General features: G+C 33.8%; 1 protein-coding gene and 1 non-coding gene across 2 annotated transcripts in view; one reads left to right on the forward strand and one right to left on the reverse strand.

Annotated features, from left to right (window-relative positions):
• Positions 1–25,345, forward strand: part of kmr (kramer) — a 157,408-nt gene that overhangs the window by 69,578 nt on the left and 62,485 nt on the right. The gene's annotated exons all lie outside the window — the stretch shown is intronic.
• On the reverse strand, positions 24,132–24,203 carry TRNAC-GCA (transfer RNA cysteine (anticodon GCA)). Its single transcript has one exon. It is a non-coding gene; the product is annotated as a tRNA-Cys (tRNA).

Raw genomic sequence — 25,345 nt, forward strand, 5'->3', positions numbered from 1 at the left:
ATGATTTCAAAATTCTTGGAAGCTTTCAAGCTGTATTTAGAATACAAAATTCATTCATAATATGAACCCTTTTGAACATCAATTTCATTATTTTCGTTTCTGATTCCTAAGCTCATAAAATATCGTTTCATTCATTCATTTCCCCGAGCTGTAGTTCATACCCAAGTGGAAATAGAAATACATTACAATGTTATAACGTCAGTGTGATTCTTGTTTGGGGGTTGATTCCATTGAATTTGGTCTTGAGTCAGAGTTATGCTGGAAATCTCTTTGAAAATCTGGTCCCTGTCCAGAGCGACTCCGGATTTTCCGGCTTTTTAGCATTTTCTAAGCCACATGCTCTCCGGGCAGTTGATGTCTGATTCTAGATAGTTTTGTATCCATTTTAGATAGTCGCTAGGGCACGACTTTGACGGCAAACGTTAAAATGAGTTGAAGATGACATAAAGCTACCCTGACGGCCAAGAGTGTAGTCAGAAATATTTGAAGCCTAATTGAGGAAGATTTTTGGGATTTGAACTTCGAAAAATCCTTAAAATTGAAGATATTTCCAAAAAGTCATAAAATTTTGACATCCAAATGCCCTTAGTGACTGCTGGTTGTTGACCATTACTCAACCAAACACTGACATTCCCCACAGCATGCCACTCGGGACTCCATTCCATTAGCATCATGCGAAAAATAAGCAAATATCATTTTGGATCCATTAAAACTTCAATTTTGGATGAGATGAAATCTCACATGAACTTTGAACTCTTTTTTTTTTTTAAATCCATTTATTATCCTTCATCCGTACAAGAAGAACTAATTTCCCTTGCATTTCAGAAAAAAATCTCATAAAAGCTTTTTATTATCATATTCTAAAAATTCATCTCAGCATGCATTTAAAAAAAAAATCCCAAAAGCTCAAAATCTAAATTGAAATAGAAAATTGTTCTAATGTACATTTGGGAGACGAGTGCAATCAAAACAGACAATTCCTCTCCAATTCCAACACATTTAATGCAACAAAAAAAGACTAAATTGCACATTCAATATAAATGAAGGGGGCTGAGAGCATTTCCTTCATGTTCTATATTGAAAATGATTAAGCAATTTTGAGTATAGAGTATAAGAACATTTTTGTTAAATGCACTGGAATTAAGTGCTTTTTTGCGAAAAAAGTGAAAATCCAAATTGGTTTTTCATGTCGATTCCAATTTTCGTCGATGACTGTTTGAAATCGTTTTGATTGTTACTTGATATTGAGGTTTTTTTGTGTGACTATTGATTCATTTCCGATAAGTCTTTAATGTGGTTTTAAGTGTCAATTTAAAAATTATTGAATAATCAGCTTATGCAGAGCGAATTAGCTTACATAACAGACACAAAAGACCATAACAGACACAAAGGCAATAACAGAAATAGAGACTAATTTCATGACAATTACAGTAAGTAATTAAGATAATATCAAGAGTTGAATGAACTTTGGAGATGGAAATTTTGCGGATTTAGATTGAAGTTGTGGATGTTTAGTTGGTTTTGTTGATTTTGAATATTGAGAATTACTTGTGTACACAATTGAATGTTAAGTGGCTTAAGGGCGTTGATATTGACTTTTTAGGAATTATATACCGAGTGACAGAAATTAAAATGATTGGAAAAAGCTCTGTTTTGATTATTTTATGGTTGCTGGTCTTCTAAATTGAAGCGATTGCCATTCCTTTGTTCTGAAAAGTCTATTTTACTTGAGTTGCTCGGATTTAAGACAAAATTAGCAAAATATTTAAAATTCGATGAAATAATCACGAAAATAGTTTGTTTACTTTCTCACATGAAGACTTTGAACTTCAATATTCGTCTCAATTTAAATTTGTTAGCTGTTTTTAATATTGTAAAGTGTTAATAAGTTGTGAGCAAAGCTGTTTATATAGTTTAAGTCTTACCAAATGCTCTTAATACTCTTAAATTTGAAAATTGAATTTTTAGTCAAAAAGTGCGGAAAAAATTTGGGAAAAATTCAAAAATAACGAGTTTTTCTACCTAAATCAGGGGAGAACAATCTTTTTGTGCCACGGCACCTCTAGATTGACCATATGTGACATTTGGTTCATGACAGAATTCAAAGTCGACTTGAATTTTGTTCAGAAAAGTCGACTCGACTCCATATAAAACTGGATTCGTGCTAGAGATCTGGTTCACGGAATTTCCAAAAAAATGACGAAATATTAGTGTACTGTGGCACACAGGTTGCCAACCACTGCTTCATCGCTCTAAATCAACTCAAAATTCCCTCAATACTTCTCTATAAAACTCAATAAACCCCAAATTTAACCTTGAAATATTCATTAAAAATTTATCATTTTCATGAATTTTCATGGAAGATTTTTATGAAAATCTAATTCCACTTCCATTTTACATTCGTATGTCCTTTTTTTGCTGTCTTTTTACTTTATATCTCTCATATCAAATTTGCCCCATAAAAAAATATCCATGTAAATTTGACGATCCTTAATGAACAAGTTTCAGCTAGAAAAAATCTCCAGCACAAAAAATTTCATTATTCATCCCCCAAAAAAAGAAGCAAAACATTATTTTTATCTCATTCTATAAACTAAATGTGCTTCTCAAATTTCATCAGCATACGTTTTAGAGAATTTTTCCTTTTTTTATTACATCTGTGACTGCCATATAGTTGAACATATACTTATAATCCCCTTTTTTCCTATTTGTCTTGTTCCTTTTTTATACAGAATGTAAAGGAAGACGGAAAAGATTTTTGTGTACACACGGCAAAGTCTGTAAAAAGGGCTTTTTTCTTTACTTTTTATGTTGGCCTCAGGCGGCACATTTTAAAAAATATCTTCCGTTGCTTTTCTAGTGCCATACCTAAATATTTTCCTTTCTACTCATCCCCAGTCAGTCCGTATCAGTAGCATACGATATATTTACAGTGATAGTATAGAGAATGTGATCGTCTGGTCGTGTTGAATTTAAATCTAATTTGTGTCCCTCAATTGCTTTAAGGCGATTTAAGCTCTCTCTCTCTCGCACTCACTTCCCAAATCCCGAATGCGTGCTACTATGTGGATATCATTTTTGACTTTTAGACTATTTTGGAGATAATTTTCATCTATATAGGATTTCAAGGATGTATCTATGGGGGGAGTGGGTGTGATTTTAGAGTTGGAATGCCTTTTCAATCCAATTGATATCATTTAGACCTGGAATGGGCAATCTGTGTGCAACAAAAAATGCCAAGAACCGTATATTTTGTATGGTTTTGGTCGGCGCTTACTACCAAGGTGTGCCGTGAGGAATAAAAGGTTGCAGGAAGAGTGGCGTTGGGATTTTGGTCTCGATAAGCTCAAGCAATATGAAGAACCAATAACGAAGTGGAAGGAGGGTTGATTCTCAGTGGTTGTTGACCCCCAAACCCCTCTCAACCTCAACTTACTCTCCCCTTCCCCTTCATTTTTGCGCACCTTAAAAATCACAATCCCAAAGCTACGCCCCTGAAGTCTACAATGCATCATTGATAGCATATGCACTATCTATTAGCCAGTATGCAGCAGGCATCAAAATGCAAGAGCAAACTTCAAATGCTTCATCAATTAAAGTTCGAAACTAATTAAATTTCAAGCGCTAACATTAAAAAAATCGATTAATTACAAATTGATGAGTTGTTGACTGAGCTTTTTTTATTCTATCCGAAACACGGAGGAAAAATATGTAATTAAGAAATTGTTCTAGAATCACTGCCTGATAATTGCTTCTGTAAATGGTCGAAAACGCTTGGAAAAAGGCAATAAAAGTAATCGATAATTAAACATTTCAAGGGATTCGTACTTGTGTTGGGATATATTGGTGGAAATTAATTATGTGCTGAGGGTGAGCTAAGTGGGTTTGGAGGGTATTTACTTACTTACTTTGATGGCCGTACAGATCAACTGTCATCCATGGCCTCCCTTAGATGTCGCTTAAAGCTGGTAATATCGCCTGCTTACGCCTGCCAATACTCTTAATCGACAGTTTCCTTCCAGGAGTTCTTCGGTCTACCACCGGTTGGAGAGTGCAAGGGGGTAATTTGTGGGTTTTTTTTGGGTTTTGATGATCAGGGACTGATTTAATCTGTAATATGATTTACTTTGGGCTAGTTATACCCAAGGAACTGACCCCTGAGATGCTTATACTTGTAAATTACATCAACGAGACAAATACAAAGGTCCATGGAGTAGGACAAGGGGAAACATCAGTTATTCAAGCCCGACGTGACTCTGGATGACGGGATTATACCAAATCCGACCCCATACCAGAGTCATAACGGCTTGATGACTTTGTTGTTCGCCTTTTTTACCCCAAGCAAATTGTCCGGAATTAGACAGGCGTAATTCAGGTTTTATTCTAAATTCTCATTCAGCAGCAGTCATGTCATCCCTATTCTAGTGATATAATCATCCCTAACAGCCAAATAGACAGCTTTTAGATACCATGGTGGAATTTCTGTACCATGAATGATTGCTCTTTGTCTGTTGAGGCATTCCTACTATTCCAAAGTCTACAGAAATCCATCTTTTAGATTGAGAACCACTCAAGTGCCTACCATAGACCCACTTTTTAGTCAAATAAGAATTTTGGATCTAGAGCCTTTAACTCACTTCCTCAAGAATCCTCATTGGCACACCCTTAATTACCTCAATCCCATACATTACACAAAACACATTTTATTACCTATAACAATAGACCAAAATTTGTCAAAGAAAATTTATCGACGTGAAATAAAAACCGACAGAAATGGCGTCTTTATGGCTCTCGACACAGAACAGGAACTCAAAGCCTTCAAATCTTGATTCTCATCCAAGTTTTGCTCTCAAAAAATGTAGGTTGAATTTAACATTTCCGTAGAATTTTTAAAGGTTTAAGTGCTCATTTGGCTGACTTGTTTGAATTTAATAGTCATACTGTTAATACTCAAGAACAGTCGATTGCTTAAATTACTCTGAGTTATTCTGGTTTTATGCTCTTCACGTGCACGACAGCTGCTTGAAGAATATGCTGAACTCTACATACCTTAACCGCGATCCTTGTAATTGTAGCTATAAATTTGATGGTAGTAAAATACAAAACTACTTAAATTTGAGGATAAAGGATGTGATATAAGGCAGTGGGGTAGTAAAGTTGAAGAGAAATTAATATGAACAGATTCTTGTTCAAATTTAAGGTAGGGCAGGGGTTGGGGTACTCATTTTTAGGGATGGATTTGAGAGTTGATGGCTAGGGTTGCACTAATTGAATCATTGTCTGTCTTGAAGCGAACTTTGATGTTAAAGTCTACTTTTCTGAGACAGTGTCAAGGGAGGTCTCAAGGAGTCTCTGTTTTTGGTCTGGATTTTAGTGTCATAGCTTGACCAGCATTAACGAATCATTATCTGTCTCGAAGTGCTTCTTGAAGTCAAAGTTTACTCTGCTTTTCTGACACAGTTTCAAAGTCAAGGGGTCGGAGCCTTGAGCAATGCTGGGATGTTGAGATACTTACACTTACAAGCCATTTTCTCACACAATTTGGGAGTCAAGTGGTAAGAGACTAGGCATTGCTGAAATGGGGTATAGGAGTCGAAGTCTCAGTTTTAGGTCTGATTTTGGATGATTGCTTGGCCATCATGGAACCATCACCTGTCTCAAAGCATCCACAGTTCCATTGCTAAGGGCTGAAGGCCATGTTGTTGCTGGGTGCATGAGGTAAGGGAGGTGATGTAAAAAACCGCAAAAATTACTTTATTGTATTAAGTTTTTGTCTCAAAGTATCCTAGCAAGCTAAATTTTGATCCATCGAAAAAGAGGAAGGGATGAAGAGAATTGGCCCTAAAATCCCCTTGAATGCACCACAACACACACCTCCCTACCCCAGCAAATCCTAAAGAAAATTCCAACCCCCTCCTTATCAATTTCAATTGAAACTCAAACAAAATTCTTTCCCTTTTATTTGCCTTTACTTCCTCAACACATTTTCACATTGTCTTAGTTACAAAAAAAGTGAAAATTCATTTCGGAGTCTCCTTGACCTACATAAACTATCTATTTGTCAAAAAAGAATTTTCATCATCAGTCATGAATTTTTCATTCTGATGGAATTTCTACAAGAAAACTTTCCAATGGAATTTGTGTGTATTTTTTGAGTATAGTTTAGATTATAAGCTACTTATGGCTTCACATACTTTCGTTTCAATCACATCGTAACCTCATACCCAAGTTTTGTTGTGAAAAACTTTCTCGTAGGATGAATAATTTGTTGCCTTCAAAGAGATTGTTTTGCGTCATGTGCTGCTCCGTCAGTCAAAAAACATTGGCTTTAGTCCATGAGATATTTTGTAAGCTTAGACATTCTATTTGCCATTTTTCATGCAGTTATTTATTCTCAAAATTCCACAGCAAAATTTTCATGCTTAATGCAACATAGAAATAGAATTGGAAATGCTTTGTGAATTTGTGCTTGGCAAATAATTCTTTACGTTGGGGATTAAAGCATTTTATAAGAACCGGAAATTTGGAACAAAAGAAAAGTAGAATGAATAATTTTTTTCTTATTTCATGGACATAATCGAGATGAGGTACGTAATTGAGTGTATAATTTAGAAAAAAAAAATTAATCGAATTAGAAGGTAAACATGAATAAAGAGGGGCAATGCTGTAGAGCAATAAAATAGTGATGCGAAACTTTCTGCTTCTAAAGTGCATTCAGTAAAAAAAGTGATGCAAAACTTTCTGCTTCAAAAGTGCATTCAGTACAATAAATGATGCGAAACTTTCTGCCTCAAAAGTGCATTCAGTAAATCAAATGATGCAAAAAATTTCTGCATCAAAAGTGAATTCAGTAAAACAAAAGATGCAAAACTTTCTGCTTCAAAAGTGCATTCAGTAAAATAAATGATGCATAAAATTCAGCTTCCAAAATGCATTCAGTAAAATAAATGATGCAAAACTTTTTGCCTCAAAAGTGCGTTCAGTAAAAAAGATGCGAAACTTTTCGCATCATAAGTGTATTCAGTAAAAAAAGATGCAAAAAAAAAACTTTTTGCTTCAAAATGTATTCAATTAAAAAGAGGCGTAATTTTTCGCATCATTAGTGTATTCAGTAAAACAAAAGATGCAAAATTTTCTGCTACAAAAACGCATTCGGTTAAACTAATGATGCAAAGCTTTCTGCTTCAAAAGTGCATTCAACAAAAAAGACGCTAAAAATTTTCTGCCTCAAAAGTGCATTCAGTAAAAAAGATGCAAAAAAATATTCATCCTCAAAACTGCATTCACCATCATTTCCCTCTGGATTTACCCAAGAACATTTTTCCACATTAACCGTAATCGTAAAGACTACAAAGAATGTTGAATGCACAACCATTGTAATGATGAATCAAATTAAAACTTCTTCTTTAATTTCATTTTGTTACTTGCCTACCTCACGATCATCATTTGATTTAAGCGTTGTAAAAAGAATAAAGATATGAAATAAGAGAAAGCCTCATTGAATTATGATTGCGCACATAAAATAGCATGAAATAATGTATTTATATGTAAGTAAGTGAATGGTATGTAAACCGCTAGAATTTATTTTTTGCGGAGGAAGTTTGTACGTAGAATAAAAAATACATAAATTTCATTGGCAGTAATTTAATTAGCATGGATTATTGATGATTTTGAATTATTTACGTAGGATTTAGTCGTGAATTATTTATTATTTGTAGTTTTGTGTCGGTTATAATTTTACTGTGTCGTGCCTGTGCCTGTATACACATTATTACCATCCTAAATCTCAATTCCATCCTGTTGAACATTCAGGAATTTCCATTTGTTCCATCAATTCGACTAGTGGTGGGTAACTTGTGTACGGCCAGTGAAGTAAGTCAGTTGGGTGGCATTATTGGTTGAGTTCAGTAGTGGGCAACTTGTGTGCCGTGGCAAAAATGTCTGGAAATGCCATGAACCATATGCAATGTGCGGTTTAGGTTAAATCTTGGTGTGCCGTTAGTATCAAAAGGTTTCCCATCACTGGTTGATTTGACCACTAAAGTGACACCAATATATGGCATACAGTTCATGGCATTTTCAGACATTTTTAGCGACACAATAATGGGACCCGAACAACTGCTTTGATGACATTACTGCATGTAGCCTTAAAAATAGTAGCACTGAGCCGATTATCCACTACATATGATTCAAAAAATGACAAGAGAAAAATTTCATCTGCCGAGTCTCGAACCCATGATCGATGGATCGGTGTTGTTCAATAATTGTGTACCGAATTACTAAACCATTCCGCCACCGAGCCACTTCGACAAACTTAGCCACTAAGGTCATAAACTTAGATACTTTCTTAGCTGACTGTACAGATCAATTGTGATCTATGGATTCCTTTAGATGACGCCTAAAGCTGACTCGATCGCTGACTTCCGTCTTCCAATTACCAATACCAAGGGCAATATTGTCTCTAATGACAGCTTCCGTCACCTAATTATCAATACCAAGTGCAATACCGTATCTATCGACAGCTTCTGCCAAGAGTTCTTTGGTCGTCCATGAGCTCGTTTACCGTCCACAAAGTCAATTTTAAAGGGCTTACTTAATGAAGCTTCTTCAGGTCTTTTAATAACCCAAACAGGCAACGATACCGCTTTTAGATCCTTACTTACTTACTTCGCTGGCCGTACAGATCAAGTGTGATCCATGGCCCCCCTCAGTCGGTTCCTGAAGCTGGCTCCGCTTTTAGATCCCGTATTGGTATTTCTGTATCGTGAAATCATGCTCTACGCCTACAAGGGATACTCGTCCCATCGAACCCAGTTCACTTTGACTCTTCTTTCAATACCCAGCCTCTCTATAGAATTGACACAATTCTCCATTGCTCCTACATTGATACTGATCTCCTCACAATACCAAATAATTTCACTCAACTGACTTAATATGCTGCCTTTTATATATTTTTATGAGAAATCCTTAAATAATCAACTCAATCGTAAGTGATTGATTTGATCCACCTCGTTGAAAAAATTAACCCACCTGAGACTTTAACTTTCAGTTGAATGACGCACAACAAGAAAATCAATAAACATTCATTAATCAATTAAGACACAGAAAGTAATTAACTCGATCTGTGATTGATTTTCTTTTATTTTTTTTTTGTTCCATTCCATTTCGTCTCTCATCTTCTTATTTTTTTATAGGAATGGCAAGTCGTGTCGTACGTTTTTATTTATATATATTTTTTTGTAAGTAATCAAGCATGAGAGCGAGAATATATGGCACACGATACATACACAAAAGGATCGGATTTCTCAATTTTTTACTTCTTCTTACTTTCCATTGAAATTCAGCATTTCCACGACTTTATGAAAGGAATAGAATACAAAAAAGGGGAAATAAGGCTGAGTTAATGCGCAAAATCCGTAAAAAATTGGAAGAAATATTGAGACAAGCGACAGCATGCTATGGCATGTTCATTGACTCTCTTTTCAATGGATTCGCATAAATACTTTTAGTCAATAGAGGAACTAAAGGGATTTTTTATGTTTATGTCTAATTCGAGGGGCGAAAAACTTTGATAAATTTGATTTGATATGTGTCGTGACATTGGAGTCTCTTGTGAGTTTTTGGAGTGGATTTGAAGGAGGATGAGAAGGGGTTGTTTAGAATGTTGAATGTCAATAGAAGTTCAATGTATTCGATGTACAATGGATGGAACTTTTTAACTAGAGTTGGTAATTTTGAGGTTCTGTATGCTTACATATTTGGAAGAGTAGCATCTAACATGGCATAGAATCAACTTATCCATACAATATTAAGTAGGGTTTCTGACAGCGGTTAACCGTTAACAGCATAACAGCGGTTTTTTACCTAAAAATGCGGTTAACGCAAAACAGCGGTTATTGAAAATTAACCGCTGTTAACAGCATTTTTATATGGAAAGGCTTTAAATTAGAAAATTTTGAAGGCTTTTAATAAAAATTTTTAATTTTTTTCTGAAACCTCTCTTCTTTTGTAAGAAAATGCGAGTTTTGGATGAAAATTTTAGGCTAGAATCTCTTGAAAAATTTTTGGGAATTATTTTTCAAGTTTTCAGTTTAATCATAAAAAGTTATTCTTTTTCTTTGATTTTGATTAATTTCTTCACTTTTGTAGGTTTAGACAACCTAATTTAACAATACGAGGCATATAAAAAGAAAATATATCAATGAAAAGCTCATTAACATAGTAAAATTGTGATATTATTAAAAATTTGCAATAACCGCTGTTAACCGCGTTAACAGCTGTTTTGAGTTTTTTCATAACAGCATAACAGCGGTTATGAAAAAACGCGGTTAATCAGAAACCCTATTATTAAGGTGTCTGAGCAGAGGAGAATCTAGAGTATCGAACAATATATAGACTAATCTGCCAATGAGAGAATAAGACCTCAGTGGTCAAATGGTTAGGCAACAGACCAAACATGTGTATCACTCTTTTGTGAACGGGTTCGATTCCTATGAGAGAACTCTCTATGAGAACTCTTTCAACCATTTTACAGAGTGTTGCAATCAGTAGTACCGATAGAGTCAGCTTCAGACACTTTTTAAGAGATGCCATTGAGTAAGAGCAGAGCTCGAAGTCGATATAGTTGAAGTTGCCTCGACTCGACTCATTTGTAGCCGACTCCAAGTCTACTCGAGTCGACTTCGAGCTCTGAGTAAGAGCAGTTCAGCATGTCGTGCTTTGAGAAGTTTTAGATACATTAATCCAGAATAGAGCACTAAGGACGCTGCATTTATATGTGGATAATATCCGTAGTAACCCACATTGAACAAATGGTTAAGGTTTATGTCAAATAACGATTCATTAAAGATATGTGAGTTCGAGTCCTACATTTGATGAGCTTGTTTCAAATGTTCATATGAATTTACATCAGGCAGTTATTAAATGCGATGTATTATAGGCTCATCTGAAAGCACAAATCGGATAATCAATCAAAAATCCGTCCTCAGGCTGGTGTGACTCCCATTTGATGCCGATGATATGGATTAAATCCTGCATCATCGATTTGGAATTAATCCAGTGCCATACCAGAGTCAAGCAGACTTAGTGTCAAATTGTGAATCGATTACCTGACTTGTGCTCTTCTAGTTCCCCAATATACAGTCCTCAGTCAATTATTGTCAGCTAAATCTCAACCACAATAATTTCCATCCATTCCAGCCCACTCAATTCAATACAATATCAATTCCCTACCACCCCTAAAGTCACCACCCCTAGAACATGATTTACACAACAATAATCCAAAATGATATGGAAATGTCATTTCATTGGGGGCTGGATTTTTCATTAATATTGTATTTGGCAAACAAACGCATAACAGAATTATTGTTAAGTAAATAATAAACAGTGAAAATTTTCGTATTGAACATCTTATTATTAAAATTGAATTTACTTTGTCGTCATTGTTATTCAAAGGAAATTCTCGAGTGCTTTTTTTTCGGGAAGTCGAAATTGTTATTATAACAAAAAAAAATTGCTAAGAGCAAAACAGCTTGTGAATATTATGAGATCGATAAAATTTGAGAGGATATTGAAGAACTGATGCTGTTCTACTTAAGATTATGTTTTTCTTTACTCTCGTTCGTGTTAAGCCTTGTAGACATTTGGGAATGATGTCAATTATTTTGCGATTATTAGGAATTCTGCTGTGAGGGAATTGTTGGAGGTGTGGATTTGATTAAGTTTTATATCGACTGCTATCGACCTATTTCTTGATAAATGAATCAATCATCTATGGATAGAGGCCAGAGGTGGACAACCTTCTATTTTTTGAGACACATCTTGGTGGTCCATTGACCAAAACCGCATACGACGTACGGTTCTTGTAATTTTGACGGCACACAGGTTGGATACTTCTGTTTTAGGCAGTGTTGCTTTACCATTTTCTAAGCAGTATCGTCCAACCCTGTTCTAGGCAATGTTGCCAAACCCTGTTTTAAGTAGCGTTGTCCAACCCTGTTTTAGATAGTGTCGTCCAACCTTATTCTAGGCAGTGTTGTCCAACCCTGTTCTGAGCAGTGTTGTCGAACATTTTTTTGTGCCACGGCACACCATAGTGTTGCGCCATGGCACACCTTAGTGTTGCGCCACGACACACCTAAAAGTTGCATCACAACTGAAACCGCATATGGCATGCGGTTCATGTCACTTCTTAAAAATTCTTATTGTGCCACAGCACACAGTTTATCCAACCCTGGCTTAACCTCAATTGCACTTAAAATAAATCAGTTACCTTACCTACAAAATCGCTTTAATTACACATCACATCTAAAACAGCATGCCAGCATGTTCACACTATGCATTATACGATTAAACAGAATCCACACTGTGATAGATATTCACAAGCCGCATTCAAAACCAATTAATGCGTTTATTTATTTTACCCCAACTCTACCCCTCCCCCAAAAATCTACTTAAATTCTCATGGAAAAATATCAGCCGCATTTATAAAAACCTCATACATAATAATTAAAAAAATAAATATAATAAAAATTGCACTGTCGTGCCGCCATGATATTCAATTAAACTCAGAAGGAAAAGAACAACGAAAATTTAAACATTCAGTATGCAGCCGTCTCAAAAAAAATTTAATTTGAGGCACAAAAAAAAATTGTATTAAAAGTCAATTTGCAATCTGCATGAATTACAATATGCATTAAATACAATTCAATTTTGAACTGCACGGAATCTATAGGATGGATTGGAAATTGAATGTGGAATTTTTTGAGGAATGGAAGTTGAGGGGGAAATGAGGCGAATTTGGTGTAAATTGTCAAATTTTTGTTAATTTTGCAACTGAAACATAAATTTTAAATGTTTCGCATCTTTGGTTATGATTTGGGGATTTGCATCTTTTTTTGCATCAATTGTGAAATTTCTGCGTCATTCAAATTAATTTCTTGCATCTTTTTTGTCTCTTTTAGCTTCAATAACTATCGCATCTTCCGGATTTTTGCATCTCATTTTGCATAATTTTTGCATCATCGTTCGCATCATAAAATGTTTGCATCATTCAAATACATATTTTTCGTCTCTTTTAGCTTCAGTAACATTCGAATTTCATGAAAATTTCTGCATCTAATTTTGCGTCATTTTTATTAATCTTTGCAATTTAATTTTTCGCATCTATTCCGAGTTAAATCAATTTTTACTAGTGCTTGCATCATTTTTTGCATCTCTTTTAACTTCAATAACTTTCGCATCTCCTGGAAAATTTTTGCATCTCATTTTGAATCGTTCTTATTAATTTTACATCTCATATTGCATCGTTTTAATTAATTTTCGGATCTTTTGACTTAATTTTTCGCATCTCTTCTGAATTAAATCAATTTTTAGCAATGTTTGCTTCATTTTTTGCATTATTTTTGATCTAGAATCAATTTTAAAGATTTTCTGCATCATTTTTTGCATTTCTTTTAAATTTTAATCAGTTTTTGCATCATTTTTATTCAATTTTTCACAAAATTTTACATTCCATCCCAAACTGACCATTCTACATCCCCTTTTTTCCCTCAAAATAATGCAAACAATCGAGCACAATACACAACAAGAGCATTTACCGATAAACAAAATTTTCCATTTATTGTTTCTTAATTGACATGAAATGTGGTACACGAATTGAGATAGAAAGCAGGAATGCCTAAAGACTCGATATTATATTTAAACTAATATTAAAATATGTCTATACATATTACATCCGGAAACAGATGCTAATTACTTCCCTTTTTATTATGTCAATGTCATGTCAATGGAATGGCTTGATAATAAGAAGTTACTGTTCTATTAATAGAAATATAAAGGTAGAATAAACTCAACAGAGATAGTAAATGTGTGCGTTTTGGTATATAATAAATGTCACAATGATAAATAAACAAATTAACACAATCGTGACTTGACATTTATTATGGACTATTAGGTAGGGATTCAATAGAGAAGCCGTTAGATACAGTGTGGATGTTTGTTGAATAGTTTCCTTGGGTTATTTGGATGCATTTTGTCTTTAGAGATGGCATTCTTCCAGCAATGCGTTGCTTAGGCTGTGCATTCTTCCAGCTGAGAGTTGCTTAGGCTGTGCATTCTTCTAATTAAGCGGTGTTTGAGCTATGAATTCTTCCAGCCGAGTGTTGCAATAACTGTGCATTCTTGCAGTTGAGCGTTTTTATAGCTGTGCGTTCCTCCAGCTGAGTTTCATTTTAACAATGCATTCTTCTAGCTGAGCGTTGCTAAGGCTGTTTATTCTTCCAGCTGAGCGTTACTATGGCTGTGCATCCCTCTAGTTTAGTGTGGCTTAGGCTGTGCATTCTTCCAGCTGAGCGTTACTTTAGTTGTGCATTTTTTCAGCTGAGTGATGGTTTGTCTGTGCATACTAGCTGAGCGTCACTTTGGCTAGGCTTTCTACTAACTAAGCATGTCCTCAGCCATGCGTTTTTCTAGCAATTCAAACCCGTTAAATCATTCTACTTGCACAAAACTCAATCCAAGTAAAAATAGAACTGCATAAACCAAATCTGCATCAAATTATCTACCAAATCATAAAAAGAATCATTCAAAACAAACCCAGATCAACGATTATTATTGTTTGTTATGACTACAAAAATATCCCATACAAAAACTGCGCTCCAAAAAAAAAATCCACTGTTTACAGCTATTTATGTATACATTAACATATGTTTGTAGCATGAATGTGATGAAAACCAGAAGCTACGCTTCATTTTTTTATGCTCATGAATCAAAATCAATGAAAAAAAAATTTTTTTACGACTCTCGCGTGCTGAAAATGCACATAAATGCACATCCGAACGAAGAGAGACGGTTCCAATGGTGCGATATTCTCTCATGTTTATGTTTGACGTCGCCTTTTTCCCCTCACTGAATTGGAAATTGAGAGAATGTACTAGAGCATATTTTCCTTAGTTCTATAGCTGTGTGCGTCTATAGTGATTTCTGCCGACCATTTTTCCACGACTCTCCGCTCAGTTTCTATCGGAATTTTCAATTGTACGCAGTCAATTTTAGTGCATCGTCGATTATTCAAAAGGATTTTTATGAAAAAAAAAGAATTAAAATTTTTTTGTGTTTGTTTTTTCTGACAATTTATGTTGTAAATTTCACGTAAGAATCATAAGATGAAGCATAAAGTGCGACGTTGAGTTAAATTTAGTGGATGAAAAGTTGTGAATTTATTAAGGAAGAAAAAGTTTTTCATTTTCTCCTTTTTTTGTGAAAATTATGTAAAAAAAGCATAGAAAATGCTCCAAAAAAATGTGCCAAGTGGAAGTGCCCACTTATGAAAAATAAGGAATATCTTTTTTTTGTGATTTTAAAAATGTGGGTGAATTTCTCTCGCATAATTCTTAATGTTATTTTGTATTCAAGAAGGGATGGAAACAAAAAACAAAAAAAATAACAAGAAGAATAAGAAACTCAGTGCATGTTGGATATACATTATACATTTCTCGTGAAAGAAATGAGGATTTTTTTTTTGCTACTCTCTACTTTCTTCTTCAACGTACATGAGAATTGACCTGTGTACTTCATGGATATTATAAAGCTATCAAGCAATATCCAATAAGGCAGGGTTGGTGGAGTTGTGATTGTGATTTATTTTGGGTTGTGGATATCCATCACAGCTGTTGGTTGATTCACGGGTAGATTCAGAGACACAAACAGATATTGTCACTTTAGTATGGACTTTGGGACTCTAGGACACTGGACAGCATGAGAAATCAAATTTTGCCATAAAAATGGGTCAAAAACAGATTTCATGATGCCGTTAGAACAACCTAACGTCTTGACTTCCAGGCGGTGATAGAGTGACACCTTTGTGACTATATTGTGCTGTTCAGTGACAAACTTATAGAAAAATGTTCGTAAAATATGTAATAGCATTTTTAGACTCATCCTTCCACCATCGAAACACTTTCTAATAAAATCATGAGCCAAAATTAGGACTCTGTATCAAAATTGTAGATCCCTTTTCCCTAAACTGTACATTATATGCTGTGCGCTCTTCTAGCTGAAAATTGCATTCTTTTAGCTAAGCATTGCTCAAACTGTTCAGTCTTCAAGCTGAGCTTTGTAATGGCTGTAGACTCTTCCAGCTGAACGTTCCTTATGCTGTACATTCTGTTAGCTTAGCGTTGCTTAAGCTGTGCATATTTCTGACTGTGAGCAGCTTTGGTTGTGTACTCTTCCAGTTGAGCGCTGCTATAGCTTTGCATTCGTTGCTATGACTGAGCCTTCTTCAAATTTCGCGTTCTTTAGACTGTACATTCTTCCAGCTGAACGCTTCATTGGCTGAGTATTCTTCTAACTAAACGCTAGCATAAGTTACCGTTCATTTATTACTCAACGCTCTTAGGAAGCGTCTTACAGTCGATTTTTATTACTACGTTATAAGTGGATGGCTTCTAACTGCATTTGATGAACATTCCATAAGCAAATTACCTTCCTCCTGCAACTCAACAGCATCTGTGGTACATATTTCCCACATCTAAACAGTCACAATCCACTAAACACCAACCCTGCTCTCCACAAATATATGGATTCCTCTACATCTACATTTTTTCTCATTTTGATAATGTCAGAACGTGAGTTTGTACTTGAAAATTCATGAAGCTTCGACTTTCGGTCAAGTGAAAGGGTATGAGGAAAAGTTTATTGACTTTATTGTGCTATAAACCTTCACAGAAACTGGTTAATTTGACTGAATATAATTGAATCAATTTTCAGTAACTTCTTTTAAGGTTGAAACAGGAGTTAACTCAATTTACCACTTGACTCATATTTCAATTAAAATTATTCACACCTTTAACTTGATTATTGCTATCTTAAAAGTCATTATTGTATGCTATTCAACTCGGTTTTATTTATTATACAAATATTTATTGCACTTACTAGAGCATGGATAATGAAAGAAATGTGTTGATGAAAAATGAGTGCGAGAATAATTGAAGATTTAGTGCCACTTTTGCATAGAGTTGAACTTTTGAATGGGATGAAGTTTGCGGATTTGAGGGTGCTTGATGGATAATGGGGAATTTTGAGAATTTTAATTGGCAATCCTTACTTTATGGTGGAAATATTGAGAATGGAAATCTCTGTGGATTACTTATGGATGATTGGAATCAAAAATTGAATGGATTTATTGATTTTGGATTTGATTAGCTTCATTTTATCAATAAATTTTGCAAATTGGCTTTGCATCTTTTGAAAACCTTACAAATTACATTTGCATCTTTTAAAAACCTTACAAATTATGTTTGCATTTTCTAAAATTTTCATAAGTTATTTTTGTATCTGTTGAAAACCTCTAAAAATAATTATTGCATCATTTGAAAACCATACAAATTACTTTTACATCTTCTGAAAAATTACAAATTCCTTCTTAGAACCTTAGAAATTACATTTGCACCTTCCAAAACCTTACAAATGATTTTTAAAATTCCACAAAACCTTACAAATTACCATTTTGCATCACTTTTAGAACCCTACAAATTATCTCATAAAATCCCCCAGATTGAAAGATTATGATAAGAATTAGAAGACATATCAGTGACATTCAGCGTCAAAACTTATTCACCCTCTTTCAAATCTCTAAAGACAAAAAATCTCCCAAAAGCCAGAAAAGTTTTTCTTTCCATTTTCCATCATTTTTCATCTTGATTTGCATTGTTTTTACTCAAGCACTGGAAATATGAATACAACTTGATGTCTCGTGTAACATGATGAAAAGTTAGAGAAGAAGAATCCTTAAATCCATTAATCACCAATTATCAAGAAAAAATTTTCATCATCAAACACTCAGTGTAGCTGCATAGAATATATTATCATAAAGAAGAAACCTTTAGATATTTAGATTATTGAGGTTTCCAGAGCTGCTTTAGGGAGGATTTACTGCTTATTGTAGCCAAGTTCCTATATGACGCTTTGGTTACAGCAAAAGGCTTTCCATCTGGCTCTGTCACCAAGTTTGTACAAATTCTGTGTCCGTACTTGAGCTGACATTCTTTCATCACTGTTCTGAGTCAAGTGGAGCTTCTGGCAGCTTACCTTGCGGATTCCAACTAAGGACGGTGTACCAAAACTTGTGAATTTGTTCCAAAAATGACATTCCACTTTAGCGATTCTCGGGTGACAATTGTTTAACAAGTGAGGGATGGACTTAATATCGGGAGAGACCTGAACCATTTCTTTTAGGACATAACTGCCTACAATGCTACAAATGAAGGGTGTTGACTGCTTTTGCACATCAAATGATTTGAAATGTTTCTCCTGTCGAGTCTCGAACCCATGACCGCTTGATCCATATAATAACAATTATGTACCGAAGTACCAACCCATTACGCCACCGAGTCACTTCAACATTCTCACATAATCATTACAAAACCCAATAACAATGATAATCTCCGTAATTGCTTCTTATAACACTTTAAATTCATTAAAAAATATATATTTTAATAATATAATTTAAAGGAATTAACTTAAACGATCAAATGAAAATGAAAAACATTCAATTTACATGAAAAAAAAACCTGCCATTATATCCTTATCATTCATCAACATCATCATCACATTGTGGAAAAATCATTTTCATTTACTTATTCTATAAAAACCACACGAAATGCTTCACATACTATAAAAAAAAATTTTTATCGTCGCCCCTTACAAGCATGAACAAGATTTTTTGTGCTTGTGAAAATTGAAAAAAAATAAGAAGAAAAATCTTAGAAAATTGAGAGGAAAAAGTAAAGTAAATCAGACAGGATTAAGTGAACTAATTCAATTACGAAATGTCAGAACATAAGTGGATACTATATGCGCTCGAAAAAACTTTCAACGATCATAAATTGAAATGGATAATCATTAAGTAATTAAGTTTGTTGGCTTTATATGTGCTGGAATGAGGGAGATAATATAAATTAATGAAAATTGATACATTTTTTGTATGGAAAATATTTTAATAGAATTTTAATTAGATTTTTTTGTGTCTTGTAGACCTATGTTGTAAGGATATAGACGTGAAACTGGAGGCTTGAAACTTGATTTTACTGTTTTAAAGCACATTTGGTGTTTTAGAGTTGAATTTTGCTATTTTCTAACTATTTTAAATGAATTTCAATCAATTTTACTAATAAACGGTCAAAAAAGATTCAAATTTTAGTTGCATACCCTTGAAATTATTTACTTTTCAATAGTTTCACACCTTTTTTGTTGTTTTTTATCAATTTTGTTCTTTTAAGAACAAATTTCATCAAAAATATACTTTAATTTAATTATTAGACTTGAAAATTGATATTATCACAAATATTAAGCAACTAAGCGTAACTAAGCTTCAGTTGTAGCACAAACATCAGAATATGTTGATTAAATGCAATAATTTGATAATTTTTTCAAATTTTCACTTCAAATCATTGAATTTAACATAAAAACATTTATATCACATGAAAAATACAATTGAATAAGCTTCAAACAGCAACAACTTCATGCAAACACTTAAATTGATGGTTAAAGCATTTCAAGCTGAAACTTTTCACTGAATTTTCCCACAAAAACCAAATCTAATATAAAATTGATTTTGATTTTCCATCAAAAAAAAAAATCCAATATCCGGTTTTACGAAAAACATCACGAAAGCTGCCATATCAAGCATAACCACCAAAAGATAAACACAAGGATGCCTCATGAATACCAAAAAAATATGCTCAAATAAAAATTTCTCATCCTGAAATTTCCGCCTCGTGGCATGTTTAAAATTAGAACTAATTTATATCATAAAAAATACCCCTTTTTTACCACCACGGCATCAGATAATTGCATTAAATTTCCCGATTACATAAATTTCAATTTTCACTGCTTTTATTTTTAACCAACGCTTGTTCTACATTTTAAGCTTCCATAGGAGAAAAACGCACGACCAAATATTTTCCACTTGCTTTCATTAAATTAAAGTATATTGCCCAAAAATGAGTACGAAAAATACGAAAGGAAGGAAAGAAAAGTTTTTTCCTTCTGTTTTCCTTTTTTTTGTTTAAACGAAAAGAAAAAAATAATATTTTTCAGCGACATGACATACTGAATTGTATACGCAGACACACGAAAAAGAGCTTATAAGAGAGGAAAGAAAGTATAATGAATGGAAGAGAGACGTAGAGGAAGGAAGACGGTGGATGGGGGTTTGGAAAGGCGCAAAGCAGGAGGGAGGGGGTTACGTACAGCACCCACTCCTCCTCGGAATACGCCACTGGCAAGAAAGACGTAGAATGAATGAATGAATGAAAGGAACGTACAGGAAAGATGACGGTAGATTGGGTAGGGGTTGGAAAGGCACATAGAAAGGGGGTTGCAAGGGCACATAGCAAGGGGGTTGCAAGTGCACAAAGCAAGGGGGTTGCAAGGGCACATAGCAAGGGGGTTGCAAGTGCACAAAGCAAGGGGGTTGCAAGGACACATATCAAGGGCACATAAAACCAATCTCCTTCTTGAAAACACCCCCTGGCTAGAGAGATGTTGAATGAATGAAAAGGAAAGACATGCAGGAAGGAATAGGAAGACACATAGGAGGGGAGTAGGGGCATTTTTGAGGATGGGAAGAAAGAGAGCCTACTATGCTCGAATTAGGACCTTCTGAAATATTCTGATTGAAATTCAATGGTTTTATCCAATAAGCTCAACTCCACTAAGTTCCATGTCAAATGAATCACCCACTCCCACCCTGACACACACAGAATGGACGAAAAAAACAAAAAATTATGTGAAATATATTGAAAAATAGTGGAATGAGAAGCATGAGTATCATGCGCATATTTTTTTATCGCCTTAGTCGTCGACGGGACAAAAAAAAAGAAAAATAACTTTTTTGTCTTCTCTAAATACACTTTTCATTTTGAATTACCTTAGGCTTGCTCGTGCTTCAATGATTCCTTTTTTTGCCAACCCTTCTGTTCCGTCGTCTCGTTTTTTGGCAGATACAGTATCACCTTTTACTCTTCTTCATTCATGACATGATTTCCAGCTTTGTTCGCTCCTTAAAACAATTCTTCTGTGTCATCAACGTATGTCGTGCCCTCACTGACTGCCATTCCACCCGATATGGCGCTTGTTTCCCTTTTTTTGATACTGATGCTGGCTGTTTTATCATCATCTTCACAACTTTTACTTCCTCCTTCCTTTTGTTTCAAAAAAAATGTTTTTTCTTCTTATTTATGGTGCGGTATGATGTTATGTACGGAGAAGTACTGTGTATCATAACAGAAAAAAATTAGCGAAATTAAAAGTAACTGTTATGAGGAAAGGAAAGGTTCACTTTTTTGGCATGGTTATTTTACTTCAAATGTTTCTGTTGCTGGAGGCAATTGCTGTAGCTTCTTAATTTAAATGAATTATGTTGATGTTGTCGATTTTGTTTTATGGAATGTTTTTTGTTCTTGATTAAATGTTGAGAAAGTTCCTTGAACTTTTGATGATCCTTGTGGGTTTATTGATTATTAAGAACTTTGACTGCTTACTTAAGGTTATTGGAGCTTTGGACGTGTTTTAATTAAGTTTTTCTTTATAAATTCACAAAATTTCAACAAAATTTGATGTAAATAAACCAGAAGGGTGTGCAACTAACTGAAATTAGTAAAATTCATGTAAAATTCAAATCATTTTTGGACGTTAAATCAAATTTGAGAAAATTCTTCAATTTAAATTCTGAAAATTGTGTAATTAAGCTACTTTACAGCATATCCATTACAAAAACAGCTCAAAGACTGTCTACAACATCACCTACAACGTAAATTGATTAAATGTTTCATTAAATTCACTCACAAACTTCCATAAATCTCAACCTTTATCCACATCAATCTCACGAAGTTAATTCAGGCAATTTTCTGATTGTCTTCAGCACAGATACACGACAAAAAAAGTCTTATCAACCAAAAAGCACTCTCTGTCACTAAAGAATTTACTTTTCATCCGGTAATCCATCTACGAAATAACTTTTTTTTACCCTTTTTAGTGCATTTTCTTCTGCATACTTTTAGAACTTTATCTATCCAAAAATTGGTAACATATACCACAATCCGCCCCGCTATTCATCATGTTCTTCTTCTTTTTTAATCACTTTGTAGGAGTTTTGTGGATCAAAAGTTTTTTTCCCTCCTGCTGTTGCCAACCTCGTCGTCTATATTTTCACCTACGTGATTCTATGCTTATTTATCATAACTCCCACGTATTATACTGGATTGCTCCTGAATCTGTTCAATATGTTTGCTCTCATATGTTGCGAGATATCTCCGTACGTTTAATTGGTTCTCACCTATTCTTGAATAATACATAAGAATTTTTTTTGCTACCTTTTTTCTTCCGCCTTCGTCGTGTCCTCGATTTATTCAGTCTTCCTCTGTTAAACATCATCAATAACCCTTCGTATCAATATAGAGAGAATGCGAGAAGATGGATGTGAGGATTTTTATGTGAACAATGTACATTGACAGTCGAGTTTGTGTCTATAAAAATGCTGTACATAATGTAAACGAAGGTAGATCTAATTTCTATCCGTGCCAATATGGATGACATGAAATTTTGAGAGGAATATTTATTTTGTGGGTCATGGTTAGGTGAATATTGACATTTTTTTATGCATAAAAATTGATATCGATTTGTGCTTGGTCCCCATGTATAAACAATGATTATTAATGGATATTGACGGGTAAAAAGCACCGAGAGGTGATTTTCTTTTGAAGCTGAAGGAAAATGGAGATCAAAGGGAATTTTCATGACATTTATTTGTCAGAAAATTGATAGAAGCAAATGGCAGAAGGAGATTTGATTCCATTTAGAGACGATTTTCTGTGATTTATTACCATTTCGATATTTTTGAAAATATGGGAATTTTAAAGCTTTTTAAAAAAATTGAATTTCGAAAACTTTTGAAGTTCATTATAAGAATTTCGAAAATTGAACTCAATATTTGAAAAAATTCGAAATAAAAGTTCAAAATTTGAAATGAAGACTCAAAAGTTGTTGAAATTCGAAATTAAAATTTGGATTTTTTTTCATAAAAATTCGAAATTCAAAATAATTGTTCGAAATTAATACTTACGGTTCAGAAACTTTCGAAATTCGAAATAAAAGTTCAAAATTCCAAAAATTGTCAAAATTTGAACTCACAAGTTGTTGAAATTCGAAATAAAAGTTCAAAAAAATTCGAAATTTGAACTCAAAATTCAAAGAAATCAGAAATTAAGACAAATTATTAAATTTTTAGAAGTTATAAAAGTTTCAAGGTTCGAAACTAATGTTCGAGAATTTTCGAAATTAAAGTTCGAAAACTTTCGAAATTCAAAAATCAAACCTCAAAATTCTTAAGACTCCTTCAAATCTCAATTCTACTTTCACTTTCAATTTCCTTCATCATCCACTCCTCCACCTCTACTTTTACTTATCTTCATTGCCATCAAATATTCTCACTTGAGCATGTAAAAACCTAAATACTTATCTTATATGCCATCTTACCTTCTCTTTTCTTCTACTAAAATCGATGTTTATTCTCTTAGTGCCTTTGATTCATTGCAGCATAACAAAAATAGCAATGCTAAAGTGCTCTCACCTTCTTGTGTATGTAGAAAAAAGTAATGTATTCTCTATATTACCTTGTCACACCAAATGGGAGCTTTTTTTTGTTGGTTTAGAAAAGAATTTTATTGATTTTTTCAGTTGGTAAATTTATAAGGAAAGAAAGGAAAGTATTTAACCTTGTCAGATACTTGAAAAAAGTGTAATTAAATTGTTAAGTTTAATTAACATTAATTCATGCAACATTTGTGGCACATCACGGGGAAGATGGAAAAGGTTGAATGAAAAATAATCACGTATAATAAAGTTTTTTTGAAGATTCTTGAAATTTACCATGAAGTTATTGAAGTTGTGTGACATATTTGCTTATGTGGAAGTAATTAAGACGTCATTTGATGATAAAATTACGTCATTGACAAGGAATATTGACATTTGTTGGTTTATTTTGCAAAAATCATTCAAAAAAGTCGTTAAAAATTGAAATTTTCAAAAATTTTGATCAAAAAATAAAATTTTCAGCAAAAAAGGATATTAGGGGCCACCCGGGATTGAACCGGGGACCTCTCGATCTGCAGTCGAATGCTCTACCACTGAGCTATAGCCCCATTTTTATTTATATCATCAAATTGACAAAAACACTTATTTAAGCTTGTTGAATAATTAAACAGGAAATTCTCGTACATGTATAAATACATTTTTCAAGCTGTATGATAAGTACAGTCATGTTATTATTTATTCAAATGAAAGATAAAACAAATAAATTGTTCATTTTTAATTCTATAATTCACACAAACTCGACTGATATGCTCAGTAACTCAATATATAAGTAAAAATGTTGCAATTTAAACTTGATATTTTCCATACTAATCCTCTTAAAATGAACAGACATATGAAAAACAATCACTACTTTCTTTGCATAAGCTCAAGTTCTTAATATTTTCTGTAACTCTTTCTACCTTAAAGCTCCTCAAGTTTCACTTATAGTCGCTCACATAAATAAAATATATGAAATTTATTTTCACAGTAAAATTCGCAAAGAGGATTAGCAAATCATATCGGTTGCTTGAATTTCAGTTTTAGTTATTTTGGACGCGATTTTCCCTCTATGTAAATAATAATGAAATTTTGAGGTTATATCCCGCTATACCATTTACTAGTCTCTATACTTAGATGAAAAACAAAAGCTTTAAAAGAAAGCCACAGTGTCATTTGCTGAACAAACCCTGCTAAAGAACTTAAAACAGCTCATAACATAGCCAATGATGATCAAAAACAATTTTCCTATGCTACATAACCTCAAAATTCTACATAAACAAAACTATTTCCAACTCTAACCTCAAAATGTAGTTATACAAAACTTTTCATAACCTCAAAAAATCCCTTTTTATCCCCAAAACTTTCAAAAAATCTTTTCATCCCCAAAGGCTCATTTCCTTTCGTCGAAAATTGAGTTATCACATCAACCACCCGAATCACCTTATCCTCATTTTAATGTAACCATAATAGTTGACAGTGTCGCAATAGCTGTTAGCAGGTAAACGTTGTGTGACTGGCAGACGATAGGGAAAGGATGACGACGAGTAAAAAATAAAGGAACAGAAAATTTTAAAGTCATCATTAAAGGATCAAGAAGTGGATGACTGAAAAGCAGCAGTATAGGTTAAATCGCGCATAAATGTTTTCAACATTTAAGGAACTTGTCTGATGGGAGTCTCAAATGACATAGTCGACTGACTTTTCATAAATT

This window comes from Chironomus tepperi, unplaced genomic scaffold (assembly GCF_022539635.2).
Source record: "Chironomus tepperi strain 1889 unplaced genomic scaffold, CSIRO-AGI_Ctep_v1 contig_450, whole genome shotgun sequence".
NCBI lineage: Eukaryota > Metazoa > Arthropoda > Insecta > Diptera > Chironomidae > Chironomus > Chironomus tepperi.